General features: G+C 36.6%; 1 protein-coding gene and 2 long non-coding RNA genes across 3 annotated transcripts in view; 1 reads left to right on the plus strand and 2 right to left on the minus strand.

The window, feature by feature from the left end:
• diaph3 (diaphanous-related formin 3) overlaps window positions 1–27,373 on the plus strand; it is a 414,251-nt gene that overhangs the window by 182,990 nt on the left and 203,888 nt on the right. The gene's annotated exons all lie outside the window — the stretch shown is intronic.
• Window positions 923–1,647, minus strand: LOC141280730 (uncharacterized). Its single transcript, XR_012335059.1, has 3 exons — window positions 1,615–1,647; window positions 1,432–1,532; window positions 923–1,321 (listed from the first exon to the last, which is right to left on the minus strand). It is a non-coding gene; the product is annotated as an uncharacterized lncRNA (long non-coding RNA).
• On the minus strand, window positions 1,706–2,472 carry LOC141280731 (uncharacterized). The gene is made up of 3 exons (XR_012335060.1): window positions 2,422–2,472; window positions 1,812–1,905; window positions 1,706–1,737 (listed from the first exon to the last, which is right to left on the minus strand). It is a non-coding gene; the product is annotated as an uncharacterized lncRNA (long non-coding RNA).

The raw sequence follows: 27,373 nt of genomic DNA on the forward strand, positions 1-27,373 counted from the left end.
ACTACGCGTGGGTTGACACAGATTCTGACTGAGAGTCACAGCCTCAGAGGCATCGTAAACAAGCGTTATATTTCTCTATAAACGATGGTGTCTGTACTGCCTTACCACTTCGAGCTCGATCCAGAGAGTTCAGAAGGCCGTTACGATATAAACGATCTCCGTCAATGAATGCGATTGGATTTAACTTTTTTAGGTGTCCTTAGCTCTGCCAGAATGCTAAACGAAGACGAAAATGTGTTGCAAAGACATCCAAAAGGTAATTATAACGTACTACATAACTATATGGAAACACCAAATGTAGCACATAGAAAGTATTTGTTGAAATGATTATAAAACGATTTCACTTGGTAATTTCTACATTATTTTACTCTAGTAAAATTTATTATAAGACTGCTTACATACTGTATTACTGTGCAAACTATATGGAAACACCAAATGTAGCACATATAAAGTATTTGTTGAAATGATTATAAAACGATTTCACTTGGTAATTTCTACATTATTTTACTATAGTAAACTTAATTATAAAATACTGCTTACATACTATTTTACTGTGCAAACTATATGGAAACACCAAATGTAGCACAAAGAAAGTATTAATTGAAATGAATGTTAGTTCTACATTATTTTACTATGGTAAACTTTATTATGAAAGACTGTGCTATGTTTTTACTTACTAGGTTTTAAGGCGAATGCAACAGGTTCCAGGGCCTCTTACCTGCGTGATTCATCATCCAGGTTTTGCACAAATTGTCTAAATCCCTACACACAGAACATTTATTGTACCGACTATAAGCCTTTGAGGCGCAGGACTAGAGTAAGTTTTATTACATTTTTAAGCCAATAACACTAAAGTATTATTATAGTAACAAAGTACCCAAAAGAACAAAAGATGTAACTTTAAAGAAAATATAGTAGTCAGTCAAAAGTTTATTTATTACAAATATATATTTAAATGTTAAACAATATACAAATAAACATACTTTAGTAACCATATTGTGCTCTTCTTTCAAAAATTGTTCAATTCACTTCTTACAGCTATCTATTCAGATAAATGGCATATCAAAGCTTTGTCAGCTGATGCTATCTAAGATGACACTTTAGGGTTATCATCCTGTTGTGTGTTGTTCTCCAGATATGCTTGGAGCTTCCTGATCGGAATGTTGGCTTCCGACGACCCCTGCACTGAAGATGGCATGCAATCACGTCCTCCTTTGAAGGTCTCTCAAACTGTGATGCCAGGTCCATTGGAATCGGGGTTTCCTTCAGCTTATCTTCAAATACCTCAGCAAACACAAGCCTGATCACATCATCCACATAACTGTAGAAATATTGCGGTCAATAAATCTTTTGTTTTGATCATTTATTTCCCTGCTTCATACATTAAGTTTTTAATTATGAATGTATTTGAAATAAAACATTACTGCTTACGGTATGTCATTTGTGTGTTTTGGGAACATAGCCTTGTACTTTCCCTCTCCTGCTTTTGTTACGGCTTGGTGACATTGTAATGGATGGCTGCAAGGTACAACCTGTAAAAATATAAGCAAGGATAAATTTATTGTAAAAGTAAATACTACTTTATTTAACACAATTACTAAAATACTTAAATACCTGCACAGCATTCCAATAAATGAGAAAATCTAATTTTTTTGCTGCAAATCTGAATGATGGTGATGGAAACATTGTGAAACGATGCTACTGCGTGGGTTCCTATGATTATGCAGAGAAAAAAAACTTTGTCATCATCAGTTATACATTTAAGACTGGTAGTGGTTTCATTTGCTAAATACATAATTTGTGTTACACACCTTTGCTCCTCATATGCCAGTCTGACTCCTTGTACTGTGTGTTATGATGTTGCATGTTTGCATACAGTGTAGAAGGATGTGTCCAGCTGCGAATCTAAGATATAGACAAATAAAACAAACATGTATTCAGTCAAAAATACATATTAAAACAATAGAGTACAACGACTATAAATCGTAAGACTATTCATTAAAACGTAAATGTATTACATATTACATGGCCCAACATTAGCAACACACATTACGTGTTTACTTCGTTTCAAAATCTAAGAAAGCTTCAAGTAAATACAACAGTAAAATACATATAACTTTAAACAAATCATCTGTACTTAGAGTTTCTTGAGTTTGATCATGAGAACAAATTTTACCGGTAACAGTTTAGCTGGTAACTTAGCAAGTTTGTAAACATGTCTTAACCAACATCGATAAAAAAACGATAGTCTGCATAATTCAACATACACGTGTGTAAATATGGTACGTTGTTTATGAAATACAGTATTACAACACAAAACAGTTCGCTTGCAAGCTTAGCTCTACACGCACATTATGTTAATCTCCGGTTACCGGTTACGTAATGTACAGTAAAAGGCAAATAATAAACGTGAATACTTACAGCCTGTGATCCAGAAGTGCACAGTAATCCAACTTTCAGGAGGAGACGTCCAGCTTCGATTCATAAGAAGCAGTTATTGTGAAAACTCCGTGAACAACTTCTGACTGGATTTTTCCGGAACGGTATTAAACATGATGTCCTCTGTGGAAGTCCATAAAGTGCTATTTTGCCCTCGCATCTAAAGAGACAGCGTCTACTCGAGAGATTTAATCGCTTAAACGATGAAACAAGAGTTTGCAAACAGAGTCAAAGCAGGGACTCCCAACCTCCGCCATTTTAGCTCTCTTCTGACTCAGCGCTCCCCACCCCCGTCTTTGAGGGCGTACCCAAGCAAAGCAGAGAGGGCTGAACTATGATAATGTTGGTCTTATCTACGTCACTAATCCCAGGAAGTAAACTGTTGCCTACAATCCGAGTGTTTTTTGTAGTCCTCGAACGTTAGAGACGATAACTCGCGTCATCGTTTTCTTTGAGGTATGTACTTTTTGAATATCGTTAGCATGTACTAATACACACTTACACACAAAATGATGTTTAAAAACGTGTATCCCATAATAGGTGCTCTTTAACATTTTTCACAGCGATCAGTTGTAAAATGTTTTGGTCCTGCTCGATTTTTGTTGACTTTGAGTAAAATTATGGAAAGTTTTTCATAAGATCCGGGGGTCAATGTGTTAGCATGAGAGAAGCTTGATGCTGTCGGGAGAACAACCAGCTCCCGAGTGCCTCTCGCATAAATTATTAGATGTTGATGGCTTGCATTTCTTTCCCATCACAGAAAACCACCACAGGTTTATCAATGACGTTAAAGTATTATTTTGTTTTTGTTTCTTTGTTGATCACAAAGTAAAAAGTAGATGAGGAAAACTAGGATTCCATGTAGTCAGCGCCGCCATTGTTTGTTTGCGCTGTAATTTGTGGAGCGGATGTATTGCATTCCGCAGATAAAGAGGAGTGGCGTTTATTGCGTTTTGGGAAAAAAGGGAGAAAAGATGACAGAATAACACGGCGGATATTGTATTTTGCGTAAAATTAAGAATTTTCTTTTTAATACTGACCTCATATAATACTGATTTTACCAGTAACTAATTTTTTTTTAAATGGCATTTATCGTGTTTTGGAACCAAACTCTTCATATATTAGATCATTATATAATATTAGTGTATATATTAGACAACTTGCATTACAGAAGATCTTAAGGGTGTACACACCAAACGCTAATTCAAAGATTTGCGCGAGTAGACTAGACGTAAATAGATGCGAAAGGCGCAAATTAGGTGCCAAAACAAGCGCTATTCGCCTTAAGCCCGGGATACACTGAAGGGTTATTGGCTGTCCCAGACGAAAGATTGCCATCGTGAAACAATCGCCGCGATTTCTGTGATCGTGGCTCGTCATCGGTGGTCCTATGTCGTACAGTGAGAGAGGTTCAAAGACGACCGTTTTCCCGGTCTTGCGTCCAAAGATAGCCTACGATAGAATTTGGCATGGTCACCGCACAGTGTGTTTGCTGCAACGACCTGCTAATGTGTTACGCAGCCGCCAAAGCTTCCATGTCATCACCGTACAGTCTACATGCTACAGTACACGTACAGTTGTACCAGAGTTTAAACGATCCATGTTGCACAGTGTGATAAGTTATTGATCTTATAAGAGGGCAAAAATCCTGCAGTGTATTCTGGGCTTTAAACATGTCTTCATGCAGCAAGTTGAAAATATTTAATTCAAGCTAAAAATTCATATGACATAAAGTTAAATCCTGCAAGTAATCTAGAACGAGGAAAATTATGCTTTGCATTTTGTGTGTACGCAGCAATAATGCTGTCTGTCTCCATGTCAATCAAATAATAAAAGAAAGAAAAAGTTTAACAAATATTTTTCCAACAGATGCTAAAACAATTGCCGATGCCACTTATTTTAATGTATGGTTGCAGCGATTTCAGTTTGAGACTTTTAAAAATCTTTAACTTGATTTTTCTTAATATTGACATTATTAATACAATAACAATAAATAAAACAAAAATGAACAATAACTTTTTTTTTTGCTGATTGTGACGCGATTTGACCGGAGGGGTAACATGTAGACTTTGGGTTGAGCTATTTTGACTTGAGCAAGCAAGCAAGACTAGAAACATGGTGAAACCTATTTAGAAGTGTTTAAGGGTAGCCTTATTTTATTTCACAGAAATTCCATAAAGCGTCTTTCACATAGGATGCGGTGTGCGCTTCGCTCGCCGATATGTTCAGCGCAGGCAAGCAATTTGTGCTCTGATGACCAGACAAAAGTAGGCGGGGTTTTCAATAAATTACTACAGTGTTTAAATTTGCGTTTAATAGTCGATGAGGAATACAGAGACTGATGTTGCCCGTCTCCATTCCACGTAACTTTAAGCTGCCTACCTACAACAAGCTACTTGAATTAAAACACACCTGACATGCCAACTTGAATTGGTACGTGTTTCCATGACACGGCTTTCCTTCCGATGTCTCTGTAGGAGTATAAACTTGTATTATAAAGCTCCGGGAATTCCGAGTATAAGATTTTCGTCCATTTTGCCTCTTTGGATGCCCCGTTTCTATTGGCCGCGCGGGTAATCGTCACAGAGCGCAGCGCAAAAGTTAAACTATTTTGAACTTTCACCGCGGCGTGAGCGCAAAAAAACCGCCCTCACGCGGCACAAGCCATTGAAATTAATGGGTTTCATAGCGCACACCGCGTCCTATGTGAAACCGCATAATGTCAAAAACAGGCCATGTCTTTTTGTTGTGTCTCTGGCTATGTATAGCCTCAGTTCAGGTAAGTTTACAGTGATACCAGGGCAGCTTGTAAAGATCCAACATATTTGCCCTGGACTATATACAGGGGTAAATTAGAGCTTTTTAATAACCTCTTAAGTGAATTACAGACTGCAGACGGACAACTGGCAAACTCACTTAGCTCTCTGCACAGACTGTTTTTATTTTAGTTTAAAGCATGACAGTCCATATGGCTCCTTGCTTCTAACCAACACTCTTCTAACCATCTCTCTCTCTCTCTCTCTCTCTCTCTCTCTCTCTCTGTTTTGCTGCATGCCTCACTGTCTGCTTGCTGAAAAAGAAGCCAAAGGTCAGTTTGCTTTTTACTTGCTCTTTTCCCCTCTCTCTCTTTTTATTGTTTTGGCACTGCTTTTTTTAACACGCACAACACGGGTTTGGTGAGTCATTTATCGACGTCTCCTCATTTGCCATTTGAAAAGAACTCATTTCTCACGTCTTACCCACAGGCCAACCATGTACCAGCCATTACGTAGGGGCTGCTGACTAACTTCATTAGCTTGTCTTTAAATGTCAGAGGCCCTTTTCCCAAGCACATCAATTTAAGAGCTCACATTATTTCCATTATGTTTACTTACAACCTTTTCCGAGGTCAGTGGCGCATTTGATTGATTTGTGTTTGCATTTGTGTTTTTGCTCATTTGAGTGTGTCTCTGCGATATTAGGCTTGAAAGATATTGCACACTTTTAGTGTCCAAGTTGAGTTTGCCAATCCATCTTTCCTTTTGCTGAAATTGTATTCATACAGCCGTTCGGTCCGTGGGCTCTGTGTGTGGTGGAATAGCCAGGTGTATCCATCTTCTTGTCTCCGTACCTGCGGGTGCCTGTTTTCCCCGTCATTTCCTGTCAGCGCTGCGATAAGTGTTTATGACCAGAGCGAATCTACGGATGGTGCAGTGTTGTGCCGGCTGTCTCCAGCTGTGGACACACAAGTCATTTAAATGTCACACCGTCCCCATTGCGGCACCGTGCCGTTTCTGTCAGCACTTTGCTCCGAAGGGGCTGTGTGCTTTTGCTTTTATCGCATCTTTCTGGCAACGTCCTGTTTTTGAGATTGCGATTGTTATTGCAGTGTTAATTTAGGCAATTTTGTACTCAATTAAATAGTTCAGGTCAGAAAGCAAAACACTTATGCTGCCACAGAGAATCATGGGTAATAAAGTTTAATCATGCATACTCGTCATTATGCAAGCGATAAATATGGTTATTTTAGTCAAGCTACATCGTCAATAGTATATAAAAAATATTAACAATAACTGTACATTCACATGGGGCGTAAGCGTTAACGCTTGACGAAAAGGCGTGTCTGAAGTGTGGCCAACAGCCAATCACAGTGGCCGCAACACATGCTCATCTGTTCTTCGGTCTTGCATAAATGTAATTGGCTGGCTCTGCACTAGGTTTTTTGCATAAGGCTGATGCATGCTTTGTCGCTTGAAAAGTTGATAAATTATTTAAATTCTGCCACGAATGCACAATTCAGTTCAGCAAAGCCTAACATCACCTATTAAAAGTAAATGAGAAGCGTTAACGCTAGCGCCCCCTGTAAATGAACCGTAAGAGCTTCATGTGGCCAGTCACAATATGCTTCTTTAATGGTTCTTTGATTGACATCCAACTTATAATGAAGACATTATAAGATTGTGGTCGTGTTTATGTATGTTCGCCTTTTACATGCGAGCATTTCAACGTGACTTGAAGGCGGCATAAGTAGGTGCTATTAAATGCTAATCTTGAAACAATTTTGAGAGAAGAAAGCTTCTGTCGTAGAAGAAGAAGGGAAAAAAACTTCCTTCTCTCTAAAATCAAGATGGACCTTTGAGATGTCTGTATTGAAGTCTGATAGATGGGAACGGTTTCAAACGATGTTATGGTTAAGAGAAGATATGTTTTTGCAGATCAAAGGGTTTCACCATAGAGATTTGGACAGCAAATAGATCCAGCATGCTAATGCAAAGTGTTTGAGCTGAAAAATTCATTTTTGTGTTTGAGGGTTCCAGTACTGTGTGCGATTCAATACCACCGAAGGCCTCTTGTTACAAGGTCTAGTTATATACACATTGTTGCGCTCTATCTAGATACGCAAGGCTGGTTATTTCACAAAGAGATGTGCTTTTATCATTATATGAACTGAAATGAAGACCTTGAAACAATGCTGCTCACACCGAGGTCGGTGAAAAGCAGTCTACCTTTGAAGTAAAATTCATTCTGCTTATGTAGTGATTGCTCATCACCCTCTTCATTTGTTCTGAATATTACACATTAATGTTCATATTTGACTATTCATTGGTTTCATTCATATTTGGTTTCATTCATTTGTACATTTAAATGGGGTAGACAGTATAAGCAGTCTGTTTTACAGGATGAGTAATTTTATTTGACACTTACGATATATACCATTGTGTGCATGCGTGCGTGTATAATGTCCATAACTTAACTGTTACATCGCTTTTAATCATAAGCTCCTTCTCCTGCCTAGGATTTGTTTATGGTTCTGATCTGTTAGTTTATATTCCATTTTTAGTCGTGTCACTTAGTCTTATGAGCCGAAGTTTTGCATGTTAGTCACACCGACTTATTTACATACCGTGGTATACATGGGAAAAAATTGTGTGGTTGACATTTTATTACATTCTGTCACAATGGTATATACCTTCATACCGCCCAACTATATATTGTCATATAAAATATCTACCATCTAAACAAAAGCACAATTAAACAGGCATATCACTCAGTAGTATTAGGTAAGGGGTTTTTGTAACACACCCAAGGTGGTAATGCGGCACAAAGCGGAGTAAATTATTAGAGTCAAGTTTTAAACAGAAAAAATATTGAAACTCTTTGGCTATTTTTAAAACGATATGCTAATGGTCCAATCAGATTCAATGGATTATGCTAAGCTATGCTAAAGGTGCTACCGCCAGACCCGGAGATCGGCTAAATGGATTCCAAAACGGTAAAAATCAAATGTTTAACTTGAGGGGAGCTGGAAATGAACATATTTTCAAAAAGTTGTGTACCTTTAAGAACTTTAAATTATTATAAAATACTGTTTAAAATCCATTTGACATAAAAATAATTTAAGTAATTTGACTATATAATTAAATATATTAATTATGAAAATAGCAGGTCATTGATAAATATGGTTAAAAGCACGGGTTATTTCATAGACTTTAGTTAAAATCCAGTTACATTTAAATTATACAAATGGGTAAAAGCTATTGAAATGCATTCATTTGATGCTTTGTATTTAATGTTAATGCTATTAAAATTGCTCTTGTAATTGGGCTGTGCAACCCACTTAGATGTATGTGCAATATATTTTGGGCTTGGTGCAATGTTTGGTTTAAAATATTTTATTGGCTTAAGTGCTGATTCAGTGCAGTTATGTGTAAAATGTAATTATTGCTATAAAGTCATGGTAACAAAATAATAATTAATTGTTAATTTAAACTGTATGTTTGTTTCTTTAAAGGTTTTACCTACAAAGTTTAATGTAGTTTAGTCTGTGTTTAAATAATCCAGAATAATAAATGAATGTATGGAAATAATTCACAAAGGCCTAATCATTGAGTGGAATCCAGTTTATATCTCCTTTAAGTGTTGGAAAGCTAACAGTCAGAGAATACACTTAACGGTTATCATCACACATAGGCCATTTAAATACTATATCTCAGTGCTGATACAGACAGCGTGAGACATGTTTATTATCATTCAATCACTATTGAAACAATCGATAGCTTTTAGTTTTGGAATTATTTGCTTCACGCACCCTTTCATACTAAAACTTAGAGGCAGGCTGGCCAAGATAAGGCAACAACATCTGTTTATTTTTGTGCCATTCAGACAGTTATTAAAAGCCATTTTCAGAGAACCCAGCACGGGGCCAAAATTGTAGGCACAGTTGGACTCTAAGACAGCCAGTGTTAAAGCTGGCATGGACCAAACACAGACAGTCTGATCAGAGTGCCACTGTACAGAAGGGCAGGACCACAGACAGAGAAAAAAACATCACTCACTTATACAAACTGTCTTTTTTGTAGAGCAGTTGATGTCCTGCAGAGTGTTTGGTTAAAATACAAACATATAGCAGCATGGCTTACTATATACTGTTAGTCTTGAGTCTATATGTGTATGTGATTGTTTTTGTCAAAGGTCCCAATCTTTCTGTGTTTTTGAAGCTTTGATTGTGTTTATAGTGCGCAATATAATGTGTGTTCAGGTTTCACGTGTAAAAAACTGCTGTATTTTCCACACAATTTACCTAACTCTATACCGCTGCTTTCACGAGTTTTGATTGTGTAGTTTGTATAGTGTGTTGTCATTCGACAGCAGCTTAAAGCTAAGCAGAGCCATGAGCTTATCTGGTGACTGACGTATTCCTGTGGGCGGAGTTTAGTCAAAAACTCTTACTGACGTCATTCAACCGGGAAGTATAGGCCTGAAGTTCAAACCGGCCGTTTCGATGTATTTATAGAAAACATATTGCCTGGCAGTAAACTTTGAGCTTTATCATATTGCACACTGCAAAAAATTATTTTCAAGAAAAAACATTCTTAGTATTTTTGTCTTGTTTTCAGTAAAATATCTAAAAATTCTTAATTAAAGATACTTTTTCTTGATGAGCAAAACAACCCAAGAAATAAGTCTAGTTTTTAGAACAAAAATATCAAATTTAAGTGATTTAGTGCATAAAAAAGCAAAAACATCTGCCAATGGGGTAAGGAAAAAAATCTTGAAAATTTTTCTTAAACGCTAAATTCAAGAAAAAAAATCAAGAAAAATTTTCTTACCCCATTGGCAGATCTCTTTGCTTGTTTTATGCACAAAATCACTTAAATTTGATATTTTGTGTCTTAAAACTAGACTTATTTTCTGGGGTCATATTGCTCATCAAGAAAAAGTATCTTTAAGAATTTTTAGAAATTTTTACTGAAAACAAGACAAAAATACTAAGAATTTTTTTCTTAAAAATATTTTTTTGCAGTGCAGGTATTATTTATGCTCTACCCTGCAAAAAATACTTTCTTTGTTAGTATTTTTCTCTTGTTTTAAGCACAAATATCTAAAAATTCTCAAAAAAATTCTTGAACGTTTTTCTTACTAATTTCAAGAAAAATTAAAGAAAAATTTTCTCACCCCATTGGCAGATTTTTTGCTTGTTTTATCCACAAATTAACTTAAATTTGATACATTTTGTCTAAAAACTAGAATTATTTTCTTAGATTGTTTTGCTCATCAATAAAAACATCTTGATTTAAGAATTTTTAGATATTTGTACTGAAACAAGACAAAAAATACAAAGTAAGAAAGTCATTTTTTTGCAGTGTACACTGCAAAAAAAAAGATTTTCAAGAAAAAAATGGTCTTAGTATTTTGTATTGTTTTCAGTAAAAATATCTAAAAATTCTTAAATTGAGGTGCTTTTTCTTGATGAGCAAAACGACCTACGAAAATAATTCTAGTTTTAGACCAAAAAATATCAAATTTAAGTGATTTTGTGCATAAAACGAGCAAACAAATCTGCCAATGGGGTAAGCAAATTTTTCTTGATTTTTTTTCTTGAATTTAGTGTTTAACAAAAATGTTCAAGATTTTTTGCTTACTCCATTGGCAGAATTTTCACTTTGCTCATCAAGAAAATAAACATCTTAATTTAAGGATTTTTAGATATTTTTACTGAAAACAAGACAAAAATACTAAGACATTTTTTTACTTGAAAATCTTTTTTTTTTTGCATTGTAACAGCAACATTACACACTAACTAAAGTTTGAAAAATGGGAACAGAAAGAAAGTGACCTTTAAAGTAGTCGGCATTGATCAAATTTCAAGGCAAACATTTTGGGGGTCAAAACAAACTATTGAACAAATTAATGAATTTTCAAAAGTTAAAGATTTATGTTCTTGTTGTATGCTTCTTGTCGACTGCCGAAAACATGATGCGTTGATTGTTATTACAGTGGCAATTAATAAGGCTCTGATGTGGCATTTCATTTACATAGATAGTCAGAAACTAAATCTATTTTTCATTCTATTTAAACACAGTTTATTCCCTTCAGGTAATGTAAATCTAGTTTATTACATGCAGACTTCATAATCTTAGTCCCACCTCTTCACTCTATATTCAGGAATTGCTAATGGATATATGATTGCCCTGTTTGTCCCATTTGAGGAGGGATATTGATTTAAAATAGAACTGTATATTGTAGAATGATAGGACAGAAAGACTGTATATAAGGTGAGAACCAAGCTGAACTCTGATCAAGCCTGTTGACGATAGAGTCACACCTCTGACGTCTGTGGAAAGTGCTATGATCTCTCGCTGTCTCCGGGGAACCCCTTACAAATAATTTTTCTCAGTAAATAAAAACAAAATGCTCAAAGGCATCCTTTAGTGCGAAAGCCAGAAGAAGAAGAAAAGAAGGTGACAGAGGGGAACAGTGGTGATGGTTCCTGTGTTTTTGCCAGAGGGCTGAAGTCTGTCAGCCCCAAAGGCCCATCATCAATCACTGCAAATTCTGCACTGCAGTCCTTAGCTGTTTTAACCTAGACTTACAGTATCAAGTTGTCACGTAACACGACTAAAACCGACTCGGACTATAGGCTTTCAGGATGATGGAGTTGTTTGTTCAAAAAACAGTGGTGGGGTGCACAGCTTCTACAGATGATTGCACTTTTTAAGCATTTGTGAAAAACATCAATGTGATCCATCTGTACGCATTTTGATGTCTTAACTTTCCTCGAACAGATACATGAACGCATTTCTGTGAAAATATCAAGACTGGGGGCTCTATCTTACACCCGACGCAAGTGTCTTTTGCTAGTTTTCAACCTGCGCAATTATCATTTTTACGTTTAGCGCCACGTTGTTTAAATAGCAAATGGATTTGCGCCCCCTTTTGCACCCATGGGCGTTCTGGTCTGAAAACGAGGTGTGTTCAGGCGCATTGTTGGCGCGTTGGTATTTTGAGGCAACTAAAATAGACTTCGCCATTGACCAACAAAAACCTGGTCTAAAGTCTAAAGTCAATGGGGCAATGTGTTTTATGTTATTTAAAGAGCGCATTAGTAAAATGCACCTATACACGGGAGGACAACGCGGGTTTGCTTATCACAAATATGAATGCGCAGCAGCACAAAAACGCTATTGAATGTAAGTATTGAATGTAAAAGATTATTATTGAATCTCTTGGACATAAATGAGGACTAATTATGAGACGTTAGAAGGCACAAAGAGCTGCTTCACCTGCAGCCTGGTAAGTAAATAAATGCTTTGCTGTAAACAAATGCATCTGTTTTTAATTTTTTTTTTTAATGCTACCTCACGGATTTATTGTATATGATGACTCTGTATCTGTGGATATGGTGAGATGACAAACATTTTTAAGTAATGCTTAAAAAAACTCGTGACACTGTCCAAGTGCTGAAACCGCTTTCCGCACGTTTGTAAATTCTTCATCTCCTGTTTGTTACAAATAAAGTATTTTTAGAGTACAAACCTTTTCTTACATACTTGCAAATAATTTTTTGATGATATTGGATAGCCATACATTTAAAGCAATTTAAAGCCTACTTTTTTACTTCTGTGACTAAAAGAAAACGGGTTTTAAAGGTTTTAATAAAAAATAACAATTTGTTGTGAAAAACAACACAATTATTTAACATTAATCTTAAACTGGGGATCTTCTTCCTCTGCTTAGTTTTTCAGTTTACAAAGTCTGTCATCTTAATAGGGATAAGACATAGCGCCAGCGCAACTGGCTTTTAAAGCGGATGAGAACTGAGACTCTCATTGGTTTATTGCACGTTACGCCCAAAATACTCCCATTACTCATTAAAAAAGAAGGACCAACCCTTTTCGACCATGCGCTTGGCGCACAAACCATTTTTCCCATCGTTAAATTAGCAAAAGTGGATTCGGACATGCCCATTTAGATCGTTAAAATAGGGCCCGGAATGTTTAAGTGTCTAGTGGTGGATACTGCTGCAGCATCTTGAAAGCAGCTGTCAGTCATCAAAAAGCGAGTTACGTGCTCAGCTACGTGATTTCACAGCGTACGCTTTCTGTGCAACCTAATTTAGCATGATACAATGATAGGAACAAGTCAAAAATATCTAGATTTATGTAAACAGAATTTGCCACCTGTTACAGTAAAAGACTGCAAACCACCTCTAGCAACCAATACTAAAATAGACTTTCGAGTCCTTGGCGATTTTACTGCCGTCAGCGTGAACGCAACTTTACAGTTGATCAGCATGATGAAAATATTCAGGAGCCATCTGTAAGACTTTACGGTTACTTGTAGTCATGAATCGTCAATGGGAGACCTTGTTATCAATCAGAGCGAGAAACCCCTTCACCTGTGCCTCAAGCCTCCGGTGCAAACCCTCACAGATAATGACTGCTATGAAATTTCTGCCGAGTTGTGCCGATTTCCCCTTCTCTCCATGTCACACTTAACCATGACATTTAATTTCACCTGGGGAAGCCAGGTAATGGAATTGTTTATTAGATGGCCGCACCAAGATGGATTTCCAAGGGGGCAGAGGTTTTAAGGCTCGTCCCCTTTCCGTGCTCTCCTGGAGGCCTTTAAATTGCTTGCTGTTGAATAGCCTTCCTGCTTTTTATTTCCCTTTGGCTTTGCGGGATGTGGAACTGCATCCCTAATGCAGCATCAGAGAGGCCTTATGCCGTACTACCAGCCTTTTTCGCACCTCTGCCCCTGATGAGTACGCCAGTCGTTCTTCCTATGAATACGACTCTGTGACTCAAGGTCAACCTCAAAGCAGAAAGAGAAAAGAAAAGTTCTGGCGATAAAAGGAAAGGGGATTTTTGCATTTAAAAAAAAAAAGAATGAAGGGAATATTAAATTGTATTTTGTCTCTGCGTTTTCCAGACATCTGACAAAAGACAGACAAGGTTGTCATAGGTTACCCAGATTTTCCAGACAGTGATTCATCTTTGTTTTTGTTTTTACTAATTATTGGGCAAAACGAAGCACGGACTGACAGGGCTTTCGCAATCGCAACATTTTAGGACTGGAACAACTAAAGCAACTGTTATTTATTTATTTATTTGCTTAATTTTAGAAATTCACCCTTGGCTGTCTTTGCATCTCATTACATTCAAGTTGTGATCAAGGACGCCTTCGAATATTTTTTCAGAAGCTTTTAGTTAAAGTGAACATTTTCTGTTCAATCTTGAACTCTGCCACAACTCCGCCTGTGGGGAACATTTTTAAATTGCACTAAATGCTTTTCTCTGGTGTAGATTATCGTTTATATCTGTAAAACCTCTCAAGTCAAACCATTTACGCCCTCAAACTAACCGCGGTTGCAAAAGACAGCACTTTTTTGGAGTTTTTCTCAGCTTGGGTGCAGCATGGCACATGGCTATGAATAAGAAGAAATCCTAAAGAGAGAGGCTTGTTAGATAAAAAAAAAGTCTAATTTCACACAACTCTTGTGTTTTCTATCCCCAGCGCTTTGCTTCTCGCACCTTGACTGCTTGTGCTCACTGATGTGAGCACCACTCTTGATGATTTCGGATCCCTCATTCGCTATACACCTGCACACATCGGCGAACACTCGCTCACGACACGTGTACACGTGCTGCGATTATGTGATAGATAGATTCATATACCCGAGCTGAGCACGGTGCCTTTGTTCCAATTTGCAGCGATCGGCGCCGTCTCATTGTTAGCAGATGGTAATTTTAATCTAATCAATGTCTGCTTCTCCATTATTTGTTAATTCAGCCAAGTGTTGTGACTGTAATTGCTCCATCATACCTTTGTAGGAGAAGTTTATCAGGAATCTGATAGCAAACATTGGAGCAACAGCGTGATTAGAGGGTTGCGGTTGTTGCGTTTACCTTCGGTGCAGCCGTGGGATGGCGTATCTTATCATGTTAATTAGATCACCGAAGACTGATGATCACTTCAGTGGACGGTGCACCGGCGTCCCCCACGCCCTCCGATTGAGCAATGCAGACTTAATGGAGGAGAAACGCACAGCCCATTATTAGAGGCATCCACTCAGACACTTTTATGCCATTTTCTGCCTCACCCTTATTCAAGCACTGCTAATTGTGTATATTTGTGTTATGCATCTCTTCAATACAACATTGAGTGGAGCCCTCGTTTTCATTCTCGGTTACCAAAATCTTGTTTGGTAGAGATTGTGTTTTTGGGCTTATTGTTTATGTACATCAGCCACAGGTTATAATGAAATGAGCCACACTTAGGGCAGTTTTGCTCTATAATTTGTTTTTCGCATCTTTTCCAAGGATTCAGCCACTGGTTTTGGCCGACACGCGTGAAATCAAGCAAGTGCTTTCATTTCGGTGAGAGTAATCAGGCGGCTAACCGCCATGATATCCCACATGTAAAACAAAATGCGTTTCGCTGTTCTCCATATCATACGTAATGGAGTACTCAGCTCTGCTATTGATTCAATACTATTCGGTCTATTAACAAACCCTCAGTCAGTGGGACTCATGCCCAATACAGTTACAGGGTTTTTCTTTTTGAATGTTTTCAAAGCACATTCGTGCTGAAATGGATTAAATATAATAATTGTTAACAAATTAAATTAGCGTTTTATTTAACATCCTTTGTAAGTTAAAGGGCACACTCTTAAAACGAATGTGTTAAAAACAACACATTAGTGTTGATTCTGGGACAACACACTAAATGCATTGTCCCAGAATCCACCCATCTCTGTGTTATTATTAAAACAACACATTTCGTGTTACTTTTAACACAACTTGTGTTATATTTTAACACAAAATCAACACAAAATGACACATAATGTGTTAAAATTACAAATAAGGTGTTCATCATTGGGCTCATCTTCAGGGGCGGAGTGGGACCAAAAAATCTACCGGGAAATGTTGTATACCACCGGCCCACCGTGGTAAAAAAAAGGTCTCGTAGCCTATTTGTAGTAAAACTAGGGTAATACAAATCGTAATCAATCTGCCCCCCCCCCAAAAAAAAAAAAAAAATTTCATAATAATAATAAAATCATTAAATCATGGCTAATTTTCCTAAATGAGTAACTATACAAAATGATACATGTTTGAAAGACGGAGATGCGAACCTGAATCAGCTATTACATAACAGAGCGAGGCCAGAGATGAACGTGCTCATAAATGGGAGCAATATGGAATAATATGTGCATCTTTGAATAACTGTAAGAATATTTCCTTTAAATATAATTTTTGTCATATAAAGTTTTGTGAGATAATAATGTTTGTTCCACTGTTTTTACTTATTTATTTTGACGTGTTTGGCGCATTTACCTCAGAGATTATTTCAGTAATATTGCTGTTTTTCCGCTAATAATAATACAATTTACATGCCAATCTTGCTTAATTGTCTGTTTATTCATTTCATTTTTAAGTTATATGTGGATATTTATTGTCATATTAGACGTTCATTGCTGTTATATACTCTCGTCTAATATTCAATCCTATGCGGAATAATGTGTGCATCTTTGAATAACTGTAAGAATACAGTTCATTTGAAAATAGTTTTTGTCAAAGTTTTGAGAAAAATAATGTTGGGAGGATTTCTATATTGCAGTTGAATACTCTCGTCTATTATTAATTCGACCACATATGTACTGCAATAAACAGTCATTCGGCCGCGCAGCTTTTTACATCAAAGGCTGACAGGCTATGCAATTTGGAGTGGGGCCGTTCAATGATCCCCCTATATTTAAAAAAATCCTAAACATGGTTGGACCTGCCGAACAGGTTGAGCACTTTTATATAGCCTACTGTGTTGAGCAAAGAGGCTGCACAGTTTGACCAGAGGGAAGCGGCCACACATCAGGCCGCCAGACGGGGTTGCTATATAACTTGCAATACCTATTATCAGACCGGCCCGCAGCCTTAAAACACTACCGGCCCACCGGGAAATGTCCCGACTCTCCCGATGGCCACTCCGCTCATCTTTATTTGTTTTTAAGTCCAAACGAAGATAAAAAATATTTAGGGCTGGGCCAAAAAATCTATTTTTCGATTAATCGTTTTTTTTTTTTTAAACCTGGTCGATTCAAAATCGATTCTCAAAGGCCACAAATCGATTTAAAAAAAATTAAATAATCTGATCCTGTTTGATCAAGGAATGACTTTTTTCAGCATAAATGTTTCATCTTCAAAATTTTCAGCATCAAAATTGTATAATTTTTGCATTGTATAATTGTATGCATTTGAAAATTAGAGATTGGTTCTGTTTTAATGTACCCAAGTGTACCTAAAATAAAAGAGCTTAATATACAGGTTTGTGGCTATTAATTTCTTTTGATTAATTACCCTTACCCCTAAACTAATGTTCACTGTTCTTTTTAATTACCCCTAAACTAATGTTCACTGTTCTTTTTTTTAATAAATATAGTATTTGTATTAAATCTATATTCGTTGAGTCGAATCGAGAATCGAGCATAAAAATCGATCCGAGAATCGGAATCGAAAGGGGAATCGATACGATAGCTTGTGAATCGAAATAAATTCGATGTGGAACATCTGAATCGATACCCAGCTCTAATAATATTAAAGAGAAGGTTCACCCAAAAATAAAAAATATTTTATAATTTACTAACTAGGGGTGTGCTGGTTTTAGAATTGGCTAGAATTGGGCTGTTTAAACATTCTCTATGATAATTTATTTATTTATTTTAATAACACTGTTTTAGAGGTTATGGAGTTCTAATGACTGTGTTTAACTATAACCGTCGGTCATATTCGGTCATTATAAAATCTCCGTCACACCCTTTTTACTAACCATAATTTTGTTCTAGGCCTGTATGATTTTTTTTCTGATGAAAACAATAGAAGACATTTTGGAAAATGATAATAGTAAGAAAAATACAGTAATGTGCAAAAGTCTTAGGCCACCCTGCCAGAATTAATCTAATTAGGTTGTTTTTGCAATGTTATAGTGATCATATAAAATTGTTTCTCAGTCTCTTTAATAGAATATTTCCAATAATTCAATACGGGAAATGTATTAAAACTGTATAAAAAATGTAAACTGATGTGTGAAGTTTTTAGGGTAAACTCTCCTTGCACTTGAGCAATAGCAGGAAACTGCGGGATCTCTTAAACTTAAATAAAATGAAATCCTTATATCTAATTTTGAAGTAATAAGTCTTTACTTCAAGTTGTGTTTAGTGCCAAGAGAGGTCACACTAAACACAGACGATCCCTAAAGAAGATATTTAGTCCTGAATTTTTTTTTCCTGTAGTTCTGTATGTATCTTAATAAAACGGTTACAAATAAATATGAATGGACGTTAAAACTTCTAAAACAACAAGTCTGGTGGTGGTGGCCTAAGACTTTTGCACAGTACTGTAAATCTATGGAATTCAATGGAAACCGTCAACTTTGTGCTTACCATAGGTTTTAAAAATATATATTATGTTTTACTTATTTTTTTGTTTTCATTTTGCTTACTATTGTGCTTTTCAGTTTTCAGAACTCAAAAAAAAGCTCATATAGCACTTATATAGCACCTCTGTAGAACCACAAGTGGTGCTTAAGCACAACTATAGCACCACTTATGGTTCAGCATAGCACAATATGGTTCTACACAGTGCTACACAGGTGCTGTTTAGCACTAAAAGTGGTTCCCCTATGATTACGAGCCACTTTTAGTGCTATTTAGCACATTTTTTAAGAGTGTAAAACATATTGTTCAACTTGGGTTTTATTTAATGGTACTATATAAATACAACTGCCATTGCTATAATACTTTACCTTCTAGGCTCTTAAATGAACAAGTTGTAAGGTTTTGGCCTCAGTCAATAGTAGGTGTGATCTATGAACTGGAGGGTAACTGAGATCCTCGGTCACGATTGTACCCCTGAGCAAGGCACTCAACCTCAGATTGTTCTATGGGGATTCGCCTGAAGCAAGATTGCTATGGATTTCAAGAATCGGCCTCCTCTTTGTGCATTCTTGTGAATTTTGTGCATTGTGCATGTTCACCTGCATAAGTCTAGCTTTAATAATGAGGTTTGAAGTTGGACGATAATTCAATAACAATAATTTTCCTAATATAATTTTCCAGATAAAATGATAATGGCGGTACAGTAAGTGATCGATAATGTTTACGTAATGCTGCACAGGCGTTTTGCAGACTGCACTTCCTGATGCGGCATGCAGTATTGGTTTACAGTACAATCGCAGTGTCACTCACTCAGTTGGACTTTGAAGAGTGAAGTAAGAAAAAATGAGCAACAGTAGCTTGGTTTCCATCCAAACGTGAAGCAAATCTTTTTAAAAATTTGCAAAAAAAGGAAAACAAACAAATGCAAATTAAGTTATTAATTTATAAGCAGTGCAACTTGTAATTGCCAAGCTAAATGCTGTGCACAAAAAAGGATTGCAGCATTTTTGATGGAGGCCATAACAGCAAGGGCATTCAGACGGCGTTGATTGATTTTACCAATAATATTCTAATCTGTATTGTACCTCAATTGATCACTTGTTTGAAAAGTATTTGTCATGTTTTGAACCAAAAGTATTTTAAAACCATAATTAACTGTCTGGTTTTTACAACTTTTATTCAGGAGGAAAAATCTGCGTTTAAATTTGACAGCAAAAAAGATTTGTAATTTATCCGTGGTAATTACCGTTACCGACTGTACGGGAAATTATTTTATTTTTGCCATATCGCCCAACCCTAGTTTGAAGTATTTGTAATTGTGCTATTTCACAGCAAAGTGTGAAACTTGAATTGTAGTTGTAAAACAGTGTGGCCCTTCAAATTCTTTCCTTATTAATCAGCCTGTCAGACACTAACGCTCCGGTCGATACAGTGACGGCCCACCAGAGTGGCCAGGGATTAAAACACTTCCACACATTCTCTCAGCACTCCGTCAACATGTGCCAGAACGTTCCACAAGACCACCACTGCTTCGGGGCCGTCACACTGATGACTAATGGGTAATGAAGTCCTTAAGAACCCCTGGAGTGAACGTGGCTGTCATAACTCTCTCCTGAGTGATTGGACTACAACCCTTCAAGCGTTTTATCTCTCCCTGTGAATAATGGTTTGTTTCAAAGTCACTCATGCAGACACAGCTGGACGTCTGAGGCTTTGACCTGATGTTGGCCGTTTAGTTGCTGATTATTTTAATCAAGCGCAATCAAAAGCATCTTAAATGTTATAGATTTATTACACTGAAGTGTTTCCTGCACCTCTGTGCATTAATGACACTCCACTATTTTATTTAGATTATAAACGTAAGTCTTACGAAGAAAGGCCTGGTCATGTTTTATTTTTTAAGGTTAAAATTACTTTTTCTTAAAAGTTTTCTTTGGATGAAGTAGTTGCAATTTACATTCTAAATTGAATCATTTTGAATTCATTTTTAACACGCAAGTATATGTTTAAAATAGTCTTGCTTAATCAGTTAAACAGTTGTAGAAGTGATTAACTAGTTAACTCTTTTCTCAAGCTGAAAGTAAATTTTATTTTAATGCACATGCCACATCCAAACTTTCATACTTTATTTGACTTATGTGTACATGTGTTGGACGCATGCAATGCCATTCCTGGCCTACAGGGGTCTGTAAGGAGCTGTTTAGTAGGTCTAAAGGGGTGACGCCAAGCGTGCCGCACAAGCCCTGAAAAGTGAAGCCGTAACGTCTCGATCGACCCCTAGTGACTGGTCCCAGTATAGGTCATAAACCCTGCCTCCCCATGTTATTCAATGGGACTTGAGACCAACTAAACAATTTAATTACACTTTAATTTTCTTTTTTCTGAAGCTGATTTCTGTCATTTACTGTAGTTTTTATTACGCTGATGTAAATTCAAGTGTTTGTTTTTAAAATAAGTTTGTTTTTAGTTAGTTATTTAATGCTATAAAAACGTTGATGTCACGTCATGATTGACAGCTGTGATATGCGCATTCTGCGAGGGCGGGGCCTTGATTTCGTCATCGCCATATCGGGACACTGACGGCTTCACTTTTCACCAGTGTAGGAGAGCGAACAGGCGTTGTTCATCTTTTTTTACAGTCTATGGGTGACGCCATTAGTTAAACAAAAAGTCCTGCAAAGATCTGTACACTCTTTTTTTATATAGTTTTATAAATGAGGGTACTTCCTGACCTCACAATCACTTATATATGACCTCCATTGTTGATTAAGCTTGCATGTGTTTTGTTTTTGCAGTTTTTTATTGTCAACCTTGTGAATCAATGGCCCCTGGGCACGGTTGCCAACTTGTGGATAAACTAATTACTGCAACAAATGTATGCGCATGTCTGACCTGCACGACATCGTACACATGGTTGTGATATACAAAATCTGGTGGTGCACGTACATTACATGCATACTATTCTGGTGGCAAAATTAGCATCACACGCACTATTCGCTGACTTTGGCATACTTTGAAAAGTAAATTATAGACAGTTTCATCGGACACACATGCAGTGACGCAATTACGCATCTGAGCGGAACTTAACTTCCGGTCTCTCTTTGTTTAATGGTCTGACTAGTTGCTAAACTGAACTCTTGAACAAATACCTATTCGAAAATAACAAATGTTTTGGTTTCCCTAAGACGACAGAAGACATCGATCATGAATTACTGCTATTTGATGGGAGGTTTGGCAGCGATCTGTAGTTAAGATTGCATACATTATATAGTACACATTTTACAAAGCTATGTGTAGTTTTTGATAATCTTTAGCTATGATTTGAACTAATGCTGCATTCACACCAGCCGTGGTAGAGGCGTCAAGTGCGAGTGATTTCAATGTTAAGTCAATGTGAAGATGCGTTGACACATGTCTGGAGGTTTTGGGGCGCGAATGAAACCATATGAATTTTAAGCGAATTTGTGCTTAAAACAAGCAAAAAAAATGTGCCAATGAAATAAGAATTTTTTGGAGAATTATTCTTGTATTAAGTAATTTCAATAAAAAATGTCTTATTCCATTGGCAGATTTTTTGCTTGTTTTAAGCACAAATTCACTTAAATGTTATATGTTTTGTCTAAAAACTAGACTAATTTTCTTAGGTCATTTGCTCAACAAGAAAATACAGCTTGATTTAACAATTTGTAGAAACAATTTTTCTACTGAAAACAAGACAAAAATACTAAGTAAGAAAGTCATTTTTTGCAGTGTAGCGCTGCGCGGTAGACGCGATTCCGCCTCATTCGCGCGAATTGTGTGGGAAACGCGCAAGTTGAAAATTTTTACTTTTGTGGAAAAACGTGCCGTATTAACCAATCAGGAGCTTGCTCTAGTAGTGACGTGATTACAGGAAGCGTGCAGAGTTGCAAAAGCCCTCCCATGACGCGAATGAAGCGAGTAAACTCAAAATGTTCAAGCGGCAAACTAGACGCGAATTTGACGCCTCAAACGTGGCTGGTGTGAACCCAGTCAGGTAATCTACTTGCTTGTTATCGGAAATAAACTACTCTAAAAGGACTGTTATTGATTCTTTGTGGACTTTACTGGAAGTTATGTTTGTTCCACGAAAGCCATTTGTTTATGTTGTTACTGCTGAAACCGTCTATATATATGCCTTTGAACTTTGAAAGATAAATACAAGTTTAGATTGTGCTGAGTAAATGATAAAAGTTGTTTCATTTGTGCACAGTTCTTTTAAAATGAATCATAGCGGTCAAGAGTAGAAATGTTATCCTATAGTCAGCTCTTGTGTGTCCGGTAAGTATACTTACAGTACGAGTACGTAGGCTTTGCCTCTTGGTCGTTCTTTCTGTCTTTGTTTTTGAACATCTCTCCAGCTTTCAAGTACCATCTCTTTGCAGCTTTCTAGAGAGGACAGATTACAGCTAAAGACCTCTCAGTGTGTCTATGTCTCACAGAAGAATTAGATATACCTTTCTAAGACCGGCACTAAGAATAAGAGCAGCGAAATGACTATCACTGGCCTTCACACCATCGGTCGCTACACAATCAGCTGTAGCCAATTAGGAGAGCTGTTCACAGATAATAACACATAATAACAGCCCACATACCAGCTAAAGGCCACAGAAAAAAAAATCCTCAAGATATGGTGGAGCTGCTTTGAGAGAGAAAAAGAAGGGGTTTTGAAAGGCTGCATGTTTTTGAAGTTTTTACATTGGACATGCTATTACTGTAGTCACATGATTCACTTTATTTGCAATGTGAAGGCTTTTAGTTAGTAATTAAAATGCCTTATTTGCACAAATGTCACTTTAGTCATTTCTTTGGTATTTAAGTGCCATTGCAAATAACGAAAGTCAGGTTAGTTGCAACCACACATTAGCAGACGCTGTGATCAACTGCCACATTTGGGTTGTATTCAGGTCCAAGTGCTTATAAGGGACACAAGTTTGAATGTGATCCACCATTGTTTTGCACGCCATTGTTCATCCAATTCATCTTTTGTGCAATTAGTGGACTTTGCTGAAAAATCTATGTGACGTTTAGCGGATTCTGCCAACAAACAATTTCTGATTGGCCTGAGGTGGGGATTAAAGGGATAGTTCACCCAAAACTTACTTACTTACCCCTATGTAGTTTCAAACCTGTATACATTTCTTAGTTGTGTTAACCACAAAGGGAGATATTTTGAGGAATGTTTAAAACCAAACTGATCATGAGCACTATTCACTTTCATAGCAGGAAAAAAAGAATACTATGAAAGTCAATGGGGCTCATGAATGGTTTGCGGATAAAAAATGAGAACTAAATTGTATGGTGGAAGAGCACTTAGTTTGCAGCAGTTCGACCTTGCTAAGTGCTCTTCCGCCATACAATACAGTTCTAATTTTTTATCCGCTTAAAAAATTACCACTTTTTGTTTTGTACCATCATACTTACTTGTGTAACTACCCATGTAACAGTCTTTAAATAGGGAAAACATGGAAGTGTTTAGTGGCTTCTAAATTCATCCCTGTTTGGATCCTAAGGAATGAATGGGGCTAGGCTAAATGCTAACACCTTCACAACGCGCTGTACAAAGATTTAGTGCACGCTTTGAAAAAAGATAGGTATGTATTAATTCCTCTAAGTTGAGGTAAGAACACAGTAAAATATTGAAAAGCGGTGGTGTTTTCCTTTAACAAATTAAGGCTTACTGTAACATTATACCTCAGTGTACTGCTTTTCTGAACTAAATTAACAACTAAATTATGTTGTTCAGTATTATTTTTTTGGATGTTAGCACATCTATGCTGTTTAATGCATGCTTTGTCATTAGTAGCTCAAACTAAATTTGTCTAAATGCAGACATTCATTTTTTTGCTAACAAGTGTTGCAATGGTTACAGTGTCAGTAATTGCACGATTGATTCATATTCAACTACGCAGTTAGGGAATTCACTTCTCACTCTCGAAACTTGCAGTGTGTACGTGGCCTATGTCATGTAAACACACTTTTAGTTCGCGTTATGTGAGATTTAAGATAGGCTTTGCTTGTAAACACCCTCACACACACTCGCGTGTGTTGAAATTAGCAGACAGAATTACTTCTAAAGCCTTTAATCTACTTTGGCTCTTTTGTGTGGAGCCCCAGGGTGATAGCAGTAGGATGCTTCTTTCTCACAGTCCACTCAAATGCAGAATAAACCAATACTGATCTCAGACACACTTTCACACATATACACACTATAAAAATGGCCTTCGTAGCCAGACCTCTTCGCCCTGAATAATGGACACTGTTCACTTGAATGGGTCTTGAGACTTGATGATTATGGAAAACTTTTATTACTGTATCTTGAACCGAGGCAGTTATTTTTTTATATAAAATAAGAAAATTTAAAATATTTTAAAATATTAAATATATAAAATAATATTTAGAACATTAAATAAATGCATTTCTAAATTAAATTCTTATCTTGCATTACTATGCAGTTCAGGTAAACCCTTGTTGTGTTAAGTGAACAGTTAAATACCATTTAGGAAATAAATGTATCGCTAAGAAAAAGATATGAAGAGCTCTTTTCCAAAACGCTATAAATCCATTTCAATAGTTTTCAGAAAAAGTACATGTTTTACCTAGACCTACACATTTTGTGAATATTCAATTTATACTGTTAAAATGGTTTTTTGCTCAATCTGAACATGTTGAATAATGATTATTAAATCAAACAACAATATTGTTGATTATAAATTCAAAGTTAATTTTATTTTTTTTCAAGACGCTATAAATCCATATATTTTTTCCATAAATGTATGTTTTTTCTTTAAAAAAAAAAACAAAAAAAAAACAAATAAGAGAATATTCAACATATACTCAGGGACTCTTCATACTATAAATGAATAAGTAAATAATTCATATTGTGATATACATTGGAGCCAGTTTGAAATAAACAGAATTACACATAACTAACTTTCTATTACTTCCTCCACCATTTCAGTTTTCTCCTTAGCAGGGCATTAGGAACCCCTTTTGCTTAATATTTCACCTCTCTCTCTCTCTCTCTCTCTCTCTCTCTCTCTCTCTCTCTCTCTCTCTCTCTCTCTCTCTCTCTCTCTCTCTCTCTCTCCTGCTCTCTCTCTCTCTCGTCTACACACAGCGAGCTCCCATTGATCTGCTCTCAATGACATACCATGTAACAACACGCTCATTATGTCCAATCCAAAAAGCACAACTTTACAGATGTCCCTGCATTGTTCACTACCCACATTTTGTACTTTTGCACGACATTGGTCAATGTATCAAACGCAAGTCTGTCTATCAGCAGGCTATCGAGCTATTCAGTACTTTTCATGTTACGTTAGCAGGCTTCTTCACAGGAAAAAAACTTTATCGCGAACGTACCAAACGGTATTAAACGAGCCAGTTCTGAAACGAAAGTTGTACATACCAAACACTTTGATGAAGATCGCCTTGCAAACGGGTACCTTCTCCGGGTGATGTATTAACATGACATTAATCCTCATTTTGAGTCATGAATGAACATAAACAAACATCTGTTCAGAGCGCCGCCATCGGATTGCGTCGAACGCTCATCGAGTTCTGATTGGTCGAGAGGATAAATCGCGTTTAGGCTAAAAATAGGCTCGGCGCTTATCGCGTTTTGGAAAGGAACGGCATCTTGTACCTACATTTTAACAAGGAAATGTAATAATTTGACATAAAACATTCATGGAGCAGTGAATAGGTTCAGTACACAGCCAAATGACATGACAAACTCATTTTTTAAAAAAATGGCGTTTATCGCGTTTTGGAAAAGAGCTCTTCATATAGACCAGCAGTTACAGTAGTTTTTAAATAAAGCAAAAAATTTTTTTTTTCTTTTTTATTGATTTTAGACAAATTAAATTTTCCTTTGCAGTTAAACAGAGATGTGACCCTTTAACCCACACACTCCCGTTCCAGTGGTCCTTTAAGGTCCAAGTTATTAATCTTTGTCACAAAATTGCTATTAAAATATAACAGCACACGTCCTCCATAATAAACCCCTTTTTTTACAATTTTCTCCTCTTTCAGGTCTTGCACTTTTTGTAATATTCTTTATTTTTCACTCTTTCTCCCTCTCTCTCTGTGTGTGTCTTTCTCTGTTGCTATATTCTCGTAATAAAACCGGCACAATTTATTTACAATTTGCCATGTGAGGCTCTTACATCAGCAACGTAATGTAGCGGCTCGTTTAAAATACATTTGCAGCCGCGACTTTATTTTGCAAAGATGATTTTTCATCCTCGCTTCGTCCTTTTCCTTTTCGCAATGAGGAATTGATAATAGACCTGTTTTCCCTCTCATCCACTTATCTCGCACCCTGATGGAGGGAATGAAATAAAGGGAGAAAAACATGATGAAATGTTGCTTTTTTTCTGCTCTTTTTGTGTGTATTTTTATGCATGTAGAATATGTGCATTAACGCTGCAAAGAAAAATCTGTCTTGAGTGCTCACAGGGGTTCTCACAGGTGACATTTTTTATAATGATCTTGCATCCGGTGAAGCTTTTACTTCAGAATTCTCGTGTCTGTGTTGAAGGTAGAGATATACAATTTCTGATGCTTGGACATTATATAAAGGACTTTTACTGCACAGAACTGGTGCTTCACTTTTTTGAATTTATATGTCTGTTCGACCCGATATTTTTATTTATTTATTAATAAGCCTATACAAGCCGAACTACTTGCCAGCATTCAATTTGCCAGCTTTCATAG

The sequence above is a fragment of the Paramisgurnus dabryanus genome, chromosome 14, assembly GCF_030506205.2.
Source record: "Paramisgurnus dabryanus chromosome 14, PD_genome_1.1, whole genome shotgun sequence".
NCBI lineage: Eukaryota > Metazoa > Chordata > Actinopteri > Cypriniformes > Cobitidae > Paramisgurnus > Paramisgurnus dabryanus.